Source organism: Priapulus caudatus, unplaced genomic scaffold (assembly GCF_000485595.1).
Source record: "Priapulus caudatus unplaced genomic scaffold, Priapulus_caudatus-5.0.1 Scaffold2682, whole genome shotgun sequence".
Taxonomy (NCBI): Eukaryota; Metazoa; Priapulida; class Priapulimorpha; order Priapulimorphida; family Priapulidae; genus Priapulus; species Priapulus caudatus.
Window position 1 is genome coordinate 13,011 of NW_014579743.1, and position 9,262 is coordinate 22,272.

Sequence of the window (9,262 nt, forward strand, 5' to 3'; positions counted from 1 at the left end):
ATTGACAATATCTTTAATGCAAAATTGGTATTTCCTCTCCACCCTGCCGATAAAACGTCTATATTAGAGTAAAGTTTTACAAAACGTGTCGGAACGCAGCATAACCTATTGTAGCGTTTTCCGGTGTGTATTGACCGTGTCGCGTGTGTGGTCACGCAGCACCAATGTGGCGTTTCTCCGTCGCTTCTTCTTCTCACCGTTTTCGTGATCGTATAGTACCTTGTTGCGTTGTGTTCTTTACCTACCGGCGGTTTATCGCCGGCTCTTCGGCAGGTCTGCGGAGTGCGTGAGTGTGCGTGGATGTAGCTCGACAGAGATACTACACAAGCCGGGAATACGTTTTAATGGCTTAAAGAAAGCCGTTTATTCCATACAAAAACATGTCCGCATTCGCGGAGGTGACACACAGTATAAGTTATACGCCCTTGGTTGAAATCCAATCTAATCCCCACTCCTTTCCCCCCGGTAAAATGTTTACGTTTACTACTAACTATCCTACTCTTTTATATCTCAATTGACTAACTAACTTTTACTACTTAAATTCACTCTCAAATTAACTAACTCCTAAATTAACTGCCATTTAACTCCTATTATAACTCTAAATTAACTAACTCTTGTGCGCGTAAAGTACTCCTTATATAGCCCCCCGCGGATTCAAATACACTTCTCATTAACCAATGAGAATCCTTCGCGCTGAAAGTACATGTTGCGCGTTAGTTACTGGCTTCGCGCACCGCGGATTGAAGATGCACATCTCTAGGCCAATCACAGAGCTTCGCGCCAAAATACCCACGCGCACGCGCACTGGGTTTGTACATCGCGGGTTGAAGACACACATCTCTAGGCTAACGACAGAGCTTCACGCCAAAGTACACACACGCACGCGCAATGGCCTTGCACATCGCGGATTGAAGACACACATTTCTAGGCCAATCACAGAGCTTCGCGCCACAATACCTGCATGCACGTGCAATGACACAATCGCGAAGTCACTAGACCCAGAAATACAATGGCCCTGTGTAAACACTACTACTAACCGCGCTGACAAAGTAATACATTGTTGCGCGCTTTGTTCTAAAACCAGAGCTTTGTCATTGCGTGACCTTGCAGGGCTGCTAGCCGATGCAGCGTGAAATACATCCCATGGGGGCTGATGCACCGAGTCCTTCCGAGCCGGCTACCTTCTACGGCCGTGCCGCCTACCCCCGGCCGTCGCCCTCGGCGAACGCCCCACGTAACCCGCGCGCACCCGGCGCGTGCCAGCCAGCCGCCGCGCTCGCGGTGTGTTCCGTTCACCGCCGGCGCGTACTATGCGCCCCCGGCGCACACTATCTCGCCGCCGGCGCGCACCACGCACCCCCGGCGCACACTATCTCGCCGCCGGCGCACACTATCTCGCCGCCGGCGCACACTATCTCGCCGCCGGCGCGTACCACGCACACACCACACACACACGACAGCACACACACTACCCACAGCACACAACGAAGCAATGGGAGCTCAATTAAAAATCAGCCCACGTCTTCCAGTTTAAGCGTTCATAGCCCCTGGATTTAAACAACAAGCCCTCAGGAAATTAATTTCGGCTCAGGTCATGTGTCGACCGTAAGACAGTGTAAGATGCGTGTCAGTTCGGAGGCCACACACACGCACGGTCATCAATGTGGTGATCCGTTGTTCAAAATGGTGCAGCAACGCGGGAAAAACCCCATGGAAATTGAGGGCGAATGAGATCTTTAGGTGTTCACCAAAAGCCTATCCGCAGGGCGGCGTTTGTTTTGGGGCCAACATAGTAAAGTTTGGCATTTAACACATTCAATGGCGTAAATGAGGGTTCCGTCGACAGCCCATCGTAATGAATTCCGGCGTACTATACATTTGCCCCCGAGGCTTCTTGAACACCAGGAACGCTATCGTGATAAAATTGGCAAGTACTTACTGGCAGACGTTTCGACAACGACGGGTAGCTTATGAGCCAAGAGTTGGCTCACGGGGGTGTCAGAGTTGTAAACGGGTGCTTGAAACAAGCGTGTCGGCGGAGGTATTGTATCACGGTCTGTACGAGCATAAAGGTGGGTTTTTGGAAAAGAATGTTAGCGGTGATTGGATCGGTTTGGGAGAATTTTCATAATTATCAATTAAACAAACTTTTGATGTGCAGTGATTGAAGGGTGATAGGTTAAAACGCAATGACATCTGTTCTGATGTCTTATTCCACGAGCGCGTCTTTTCCTGAGGGGGGTTTATGTAACGGACGCACCGGGATTTAAGGGAAGTATCTTTTTTAATTTCTAGATAGATCAGATTGATTATAGCACGCGTGTATAAACATTGCATTCATAGAAACTATATAGTATTATATATATGACCTATGTATATTATATATATATATATATGAGAAGCATATTGCTGTAGAAGAGGCCTGGAACAGCCTTTGCTACGGGCGGCAGCTCGACTGAGTCACTTGATGGTTGTTGTTGGCCATTATAATGTATATATAAAAAGTTTCGTTTAGAAATTGCTACACGACAGTTAGGCAATGAACGGAGGCTTGTTAGGGCTTAAGCAGTCTGAGGTGATAGTGCTGGAGAATTAAGCCGACGGTGGTGGGTGAAGAGATACAGTCTATTTGTGTCGTGTCTACGAGCACGAGTCAAGCGTGTCGTTCCCCAGAATGCGGAGCGAAAAAAGATAAAGAAGAGAAAGAAGCGGGGGTAGAGGTGTTATGTGGAGCCCTGCTACCTCGTCCTAGCAGGCTGTTCCAAGCTAGCCTCATCACGTGTGGCCTGGCGCCAGTGGCATCGCAACGACCTCTTCTGTCTGAATGTTTTTAGGCATAGCCCACAAGTGTAAATACAGTGCCTCGGTGCGACGTGCCTCGCTTGTTGTTCCATAGGGGAGCCTGCGCGTTGTGAACGTGCTGGCAGCACCACTCGCATATGAACGGTCTTTCCATGCGTGGAGCTTATTGTTCTGTGTCTGTGTGTCATATGCACGGTTGCTATGTATGGATAATGTATACGATAATGGGCTGGTGTCGTACATTGTTCGCACAGTCTTTGAAAAAGTCCTTGGAATTTGAGGGGAAGTCCTTTTTGAAAAGTGCTTGAATTTAGGTTAAAATTGTTGATTTTGTGTTTGAAAAGTACTTTGAATTCATGAAAATGTCCTTGAATTTTTAGAAAGACCTCATTGGCCTGTAAATCAGCAAAGAAATTTTGTAGCCATCAATAATGGTGCAAACCTCAATAAAAAATTGGCGTTAAAATGAGGCTTAAAAGGCTATAGACACGATAGACAGTTAAATGATGATCACAAATTACAGTAATTCCACTATAAATAAGTCAGTAAATCAAGGTAATGTTGTAGAAGTGACGGTGTTTAGAAAGTTTCTTATGTCATCACAGGTAGTTTTAGAGGTGACATGGCCGCTGATTAAGAATGGGTTATTAAATTAATCGCAGGTATGTTTTTGTTCTGATGTATGATTCGCAGATAAAATGTCTGATAAAATGTCCCTTGAATTGGCCGATAAAATGTACTTGAAAACTCCTTGAAAAAATTTCAGTCCTGTTACGAACGCATGGTCTGTTCATGGCCTGTAGGGGGCCTCATCTGTGACGTCCTGTGTCAGTGTTGAATGCTCGCCGTTTTGTTTGCTGGTTATTTTTGGAGTGTACCGTGACGTCACGTTGAGTGATTTGTGACGTATTGTGGGCGTGTGAATTGGTTCGCTGGGGGTGGTGATTATTGATATGGGCAAAGGGTGACGTCATGTCGAGGTGATTATGACGTCCTGCGTAAATGTCAGGGGGTTCGCTAGGTGGAGGGTTATTTTCTAGAACAAACAGTGAACGTCATAGCCTTGGTGATCATGACGTTCTGGCGTGGATGTCTGAGGGGAGGGCACTGGGGGATGTTATTTTGGGGACGCAAGCGATGAGCGTCAGAGCCTTTTGGTGATTAATGACGTATTACTCTTTGTGATCGTAAGCTCGTTCGATGAGCTACAGCCCTCCAGGGTGGGGCGGGCATAGATGTGTGGTCTGTTGAGCTTCCGAGTGCGAGCATGGTATTCGTTATGTTGGGATCCCTATGGGGATAAACCTTAGTGCTACTGCACGCGTGCTTAGATTGGATTCACAGGGGAAATGTTAAGTGTGTTCCAAAAGTGAATCGCAACTGCTTCGGCTACCTGTGGTCCGTCCTGGCTAGGGATAGCCTCAACGGTGATTCCATGCTGGGCAGGGTTATTGTGAATTAGTCTTCGTATGCCCTTACCCGGTGATTATCGACGGCGCGTAGGTTGAGTCCGTATGGTTGGATGGTGTTTAGAATTGTGGATCCAATAGGCTTTTCTTTTGCTTTGCTGATTGCGGATCGGTGTGGATGTTCCAGGGGTCCGAGAATATTTTCTCAATGCCCCTGCACTGGAAAATCCGGCTGCGTGTGGTTGTCGCGTGTAAATGAGCACAGACAGGGGTCCGTACCTTTGAAGGGTTATCCTTCAGGTTTCGCAGTTTGCGGAACATAGGCTCACTTTCTTGGTATCGTAACCTGGGGTGCGTTTTGGGGGTTGATATTGATCCGGACTTGAGATGTTGGGCAGCGCCTATATTATCGGGGTGTCATTTGTTGGCCCGGCTATAACCTTGCGCGGGCTGGCATGACTGGCGAGTCTTCTGTAGATTCTTCTTCTCTTCTTGTCGTGTTGCTGCGAAGACGCAGGGGATATTACTCAGCGGACGCTCCCCACCACATCATGGATTTAGACTGACTTCGCCCCGGAAACCAAGGGGAAGTGCAAAAAACCGGCTCTACACCAAACGCACCAAGGTGTGTGTGAGGGTACAGGGATCAACTACGCGTTGGTGTACGGCTGGCTTCAAGGTATTTCTAAGCATGAAGTAACGCTTGGTCGGAATCCGTGTTCTGCTTCCTCGTGGCGTGCATGGAGGCAAGAGCCAGCAACCTGCTCTTGCTTTGTAGGCAAACGCACATTCTTTATGATAGGTGGCTAATTATCTGTTTGTCCCTGTCGCCTGGCCCAGCTATTAGCAGCTTGTCAGAAGGGAAATAGCTCCTCCTTGTTCTCGGTCTACTGCTGAGAAAGGCTGCCAGTTTTGTTGGGATTGAACTAGATGGCTCGACATGTCTCCGAATTCTTCTATCTCTTTTTTTTGAGTGGTCTGCTTTTAAACTGTGGAAAGGTATAGCATCCCGAAACGATAATGGCAACGCCTGCTCGACATGCTGCAGCTGAGACGTGATTGTATGGCCATGACACATGCGTTGCATAATCATGCGTTTAATAATGTGTTAATAAATGCGTTAATAATGGCTTGAAGACATTAATATTGAAAAGAACGAATGGTTAAATGCTAATTTGGAAATAATGTAGTCATGGGAAATGATAGATGGTTGTGTTCAAAAAAGGGAATATCCTGAGGCAACAGATTGTTGGGAAAGAATAATATTACTGTATAATGTAGTTTGAACTACTAATAAAATGTAGAAAACGGAAAATTTATTTTCTTATTTTTTATTCTATATTTCTTATTTTTATATTCATATAAAAATAAATGCTTAAATTCTTAACAAAAATTGTTCGTTTTTTTGATACAGTGAAACCGCACTATAGGAACTTAGACAATTACAGGCTTTGCGGAACAGTGTCAATACCAATATCAGCTGATATGCGATGCCATTTCGTGAGATAATATACACAGTGTGTCATGCGTCACATGCATCTTAAACCCTATATTCTCTTAAGCTAGGATTATAACCTTGAAGCTTTTAAAATAATACAAAATTTAATTAGAGATTCAGTCCGGTCAGTGTCGTCTAATTCGTCAGATTCTTCATAACAGAGATATCTTCGTCCATAGACGTATAATGTAATAGGATTAATACTCGCTAGATTGCCCAATAAATCTTGCTATCCCGTTTCATTTTCAAACGTGCGTAAATCGGGATATAGTATCGCCAAGTTGCTCGATTTCTTTTCTGGGTCTTTAACACGTTTGTATTCACTTGTAATCGTTTTCCAGCGGCCCTCCTGGAATTGTTCTGGGCTGTAAAATTTACGCATCTCCTCGCTTATTTTCCTTCGACATTAGCTGCCTTACGAATTTTTTCAGAAACTGTTTATTTTTGATGGTCTTTAGGTGTCTCGTAGTTGTCGCGATCCAGTTGGCGGCAACGTGTATGCTCATATTGCTCGAGTATTGTATTTATTCTCGAGTGTCTGCTATACCATTTCTAGGTTACTTGGTTTGTTCACAAGTGTTAAGTCTCTGATACTCCTGTCGGTCCCGCCGTCGTGTTTGGATAGGGTATCCCATAAATCTCTCGGCAGGTACAATCTGGGATACTTTGACTTACTTGCAGCGATAGCAATTATGCGCTCATTTCGCCACCTTGCTAACAGCAGCGCCTCTGCTAGCGAGAAGTATTGTGTTCACTACTTCAGTAGGCATCGCAATAGAGCCCAATATACCAATTGGATTCCTATAGTCAGCCAACGCACTACCGGTCCAGCAAGCACGCCGAGTCATGATGGTGGTTATGGCGCATCGCCGCTGCTCGCTCCATGACGCTGGCATGTAAATTCATCGATATAATTTATTGAGGCGTCTGCGTCATGGTCTTCAGCATCTGAAGGAAGTAAGGGTTGTCGCAGTTGTTTAGTATGTATATTGCTTAGTAATTGTGGCGTGTTTTTGGGTTTTGTGTGTCGGTGTTTGTGATCCTCCGTGTTCAGCGGGCACCAATGTTTGGCGTTTCTTCCGGGGTCGCTTCTTCTCGACGTTTTCGTGAATCATATAAGTAGCCTTGTTGCGTTGTGTTTCCTTCACCTATACCGCGGTTTATCGCCGGCTCTATCAGGCAGGTCCTGCGAGTGCGTGCGTGTGCGTGGATGTAGCATTCGACAGTAGACTTACCTACACAAGCCGGGAATACGTTTTAATGGCTTAAAGAAGCCGTTTATTCATACAAAAAGCATGTTGCGCGATTCGCGGAGGTGACACACAGTAGTAAGTTATAGGCCGCCGCTTGGTTGAAATCCGATCTAATTCCCCACTCCTTTCCCCCGCGGTAAAACTGTTACGTACTAGCTAACTATCCTACTCTTTCAATATGCTCAAACATAACTAACTCTTACTACTTAAATTAACTCTCCCTATTTTTCTCTCCCTCTTGTGCGCGTAAAGTACTCCTTATATAGCCCCCCGCGGATTCAAATACACTTCTCATTAACGGCAATGAGAATCCTCGCGCGTGAAGTAGCATGTTCGCGTTAGTTACTGGCTTCGCGCACCGCGGATTTGAAGATGCACATCTCTAGGCCATCACAGAGCTTCGGCGCCAAAATAGCCCACCGCTGGGACAGCGGCACCGTGGTTTGTACATGCGCGGGTTGAAGACGCACATGCCCTAGCTAACGACAGAAGCTTCTTCCACGCCAAAGTACACACACGGCACGCGCAATGGCCTTGGCAGCATCGCGGATTGAAGACAGCAAGCATTTCTAGGCCAATCACAGAGCTTCGCGCCACAATACCTGCATGCAGCGTGCAATGACACAATCGCGACGTCACTAGATCGCGAGAATACAATGGGCGCCTGTGTAAACACTACTACTAAGCCCGCGCTGACAAAGTAATACATTTGTTGCGCGCTTTGTTGCTAAAACCAGAGGCTTTGTCATTGGCGTGACGCTTTGCAGGGCTGCTAAGCCGATGCAGCGTGAAAATAAATCCCATGGGGGCTGATGCACGCGAGTCCTTCCGAGCCGGTACGGCTTCTCCGGCCGTGCCGCCTAACGCGGGAGGCGCCGCGCCCCCGGCCGTCGCCCTCGCGACCCGCCACGTAACCGCGCGCACGCAGGCCGGCGCGTGCCAGCCAGCCGCGCGCTCGCGGTGTGTTCAGCGTTTACCGCGCGCCTGCGTACTACGCCGCCCTCCCCGGCGCACACTATCTCACCAGCGCGGCGCACACCATCTTCGGCCGGGGCCGGCGCACACTATCTAGGCTGCCGCGCGCACCCGGCACGCCCCGGCGCACACCTATCTCGTCGCCGGCGCGGGCGCACTATCTAGCCGCCGCGGCGCACGGGAGACGAGCACGCACCGCTCCGGCGCACACTATCCGTCGGGGCCGGCGCGCACTATCTAGCGCGCGGCGGCGCACGGGGCACGCACCGGCCCCGGCGCACACTATCTCGGTCGCCGGCGCGCACTATCTAGCGCAGCCGGCGCGACGGGATAACACGCACCCCCGGGCGCAACACATCTCGTCGCGCGGCGCGCACTATCTCTGGCCGCCGGCGGCGCACCACGCCCCCCCGCGAGCGCACTAATCTCGTCGCCGGGCAAGCGGCACTTAAAGTGCTAGCCGCCGGCTGCGCACAAACGCACGCGCCCCGGCGCACACTTAATCTCGTCGCCGGCGCGCACTATCTGCGGCCGCGCGGGCGCGCACCAACGCACGCGCGCGGCGCGCAGTTATCTCGGCCGCCGGCGCGGACCACGCACCCCCCGGCGCAGCAGCTATCTCGCGCCGCGTGGCACTATCTCGGCCTTCATGACCCAGGCTGAGCGTGCACAAATCAGGGCTGCGCGCTAAACATCGCCCCTTCCCTCTAGCACGGAAGCCGCTTCCGGCGCTTCGACTACCAATAACTAGCGGGGCAGCCTGATTGCGTCACCACGCCGAGTGTATACACTTGTATCATAAATTCACACAGAAAGTGAAATTGCAAATTTAAATTAGCCGCGCTCCAAAATTACTAATTCTAGATCCGCGACAATGAAACTGACAGAATTATATCCCCGCAAACATACAATCATCACGTAGATAAATCCCCCCTGTTATCATTACACTGTTGAATCCGCGCCTTATTATAAAACTGTTGAATGCCCTGAGGCCGGTCAGCCTTCCGTCTAGCTGTCGACTGTTCGCAGGCAGGGTAGACCCAGAATCCGCTCTTTTATTGGGGCGGCCTTCTGGTAGTAAGGCATGCGGGCGTGCGGCTCCCTTCTTCGTCTCTCAACCAGCCAGGCCGTTTTCATTGAACGCCGCAGTTGGCTAGATGGCGGTTGAGGATATCGGCCTGGCAAGCGTGGCTCTTGACATCCCGCGAAATCTCCCCATCGACGCACCATTCGGCTCCATCTCCGTGCAGGTAGCGCGGGGGTCGTCGTCGGAGCCGCGGGGGTCGTCGTCCGAGCCGCGGGGGTCGTCGCCGGAGCCGCGGGGG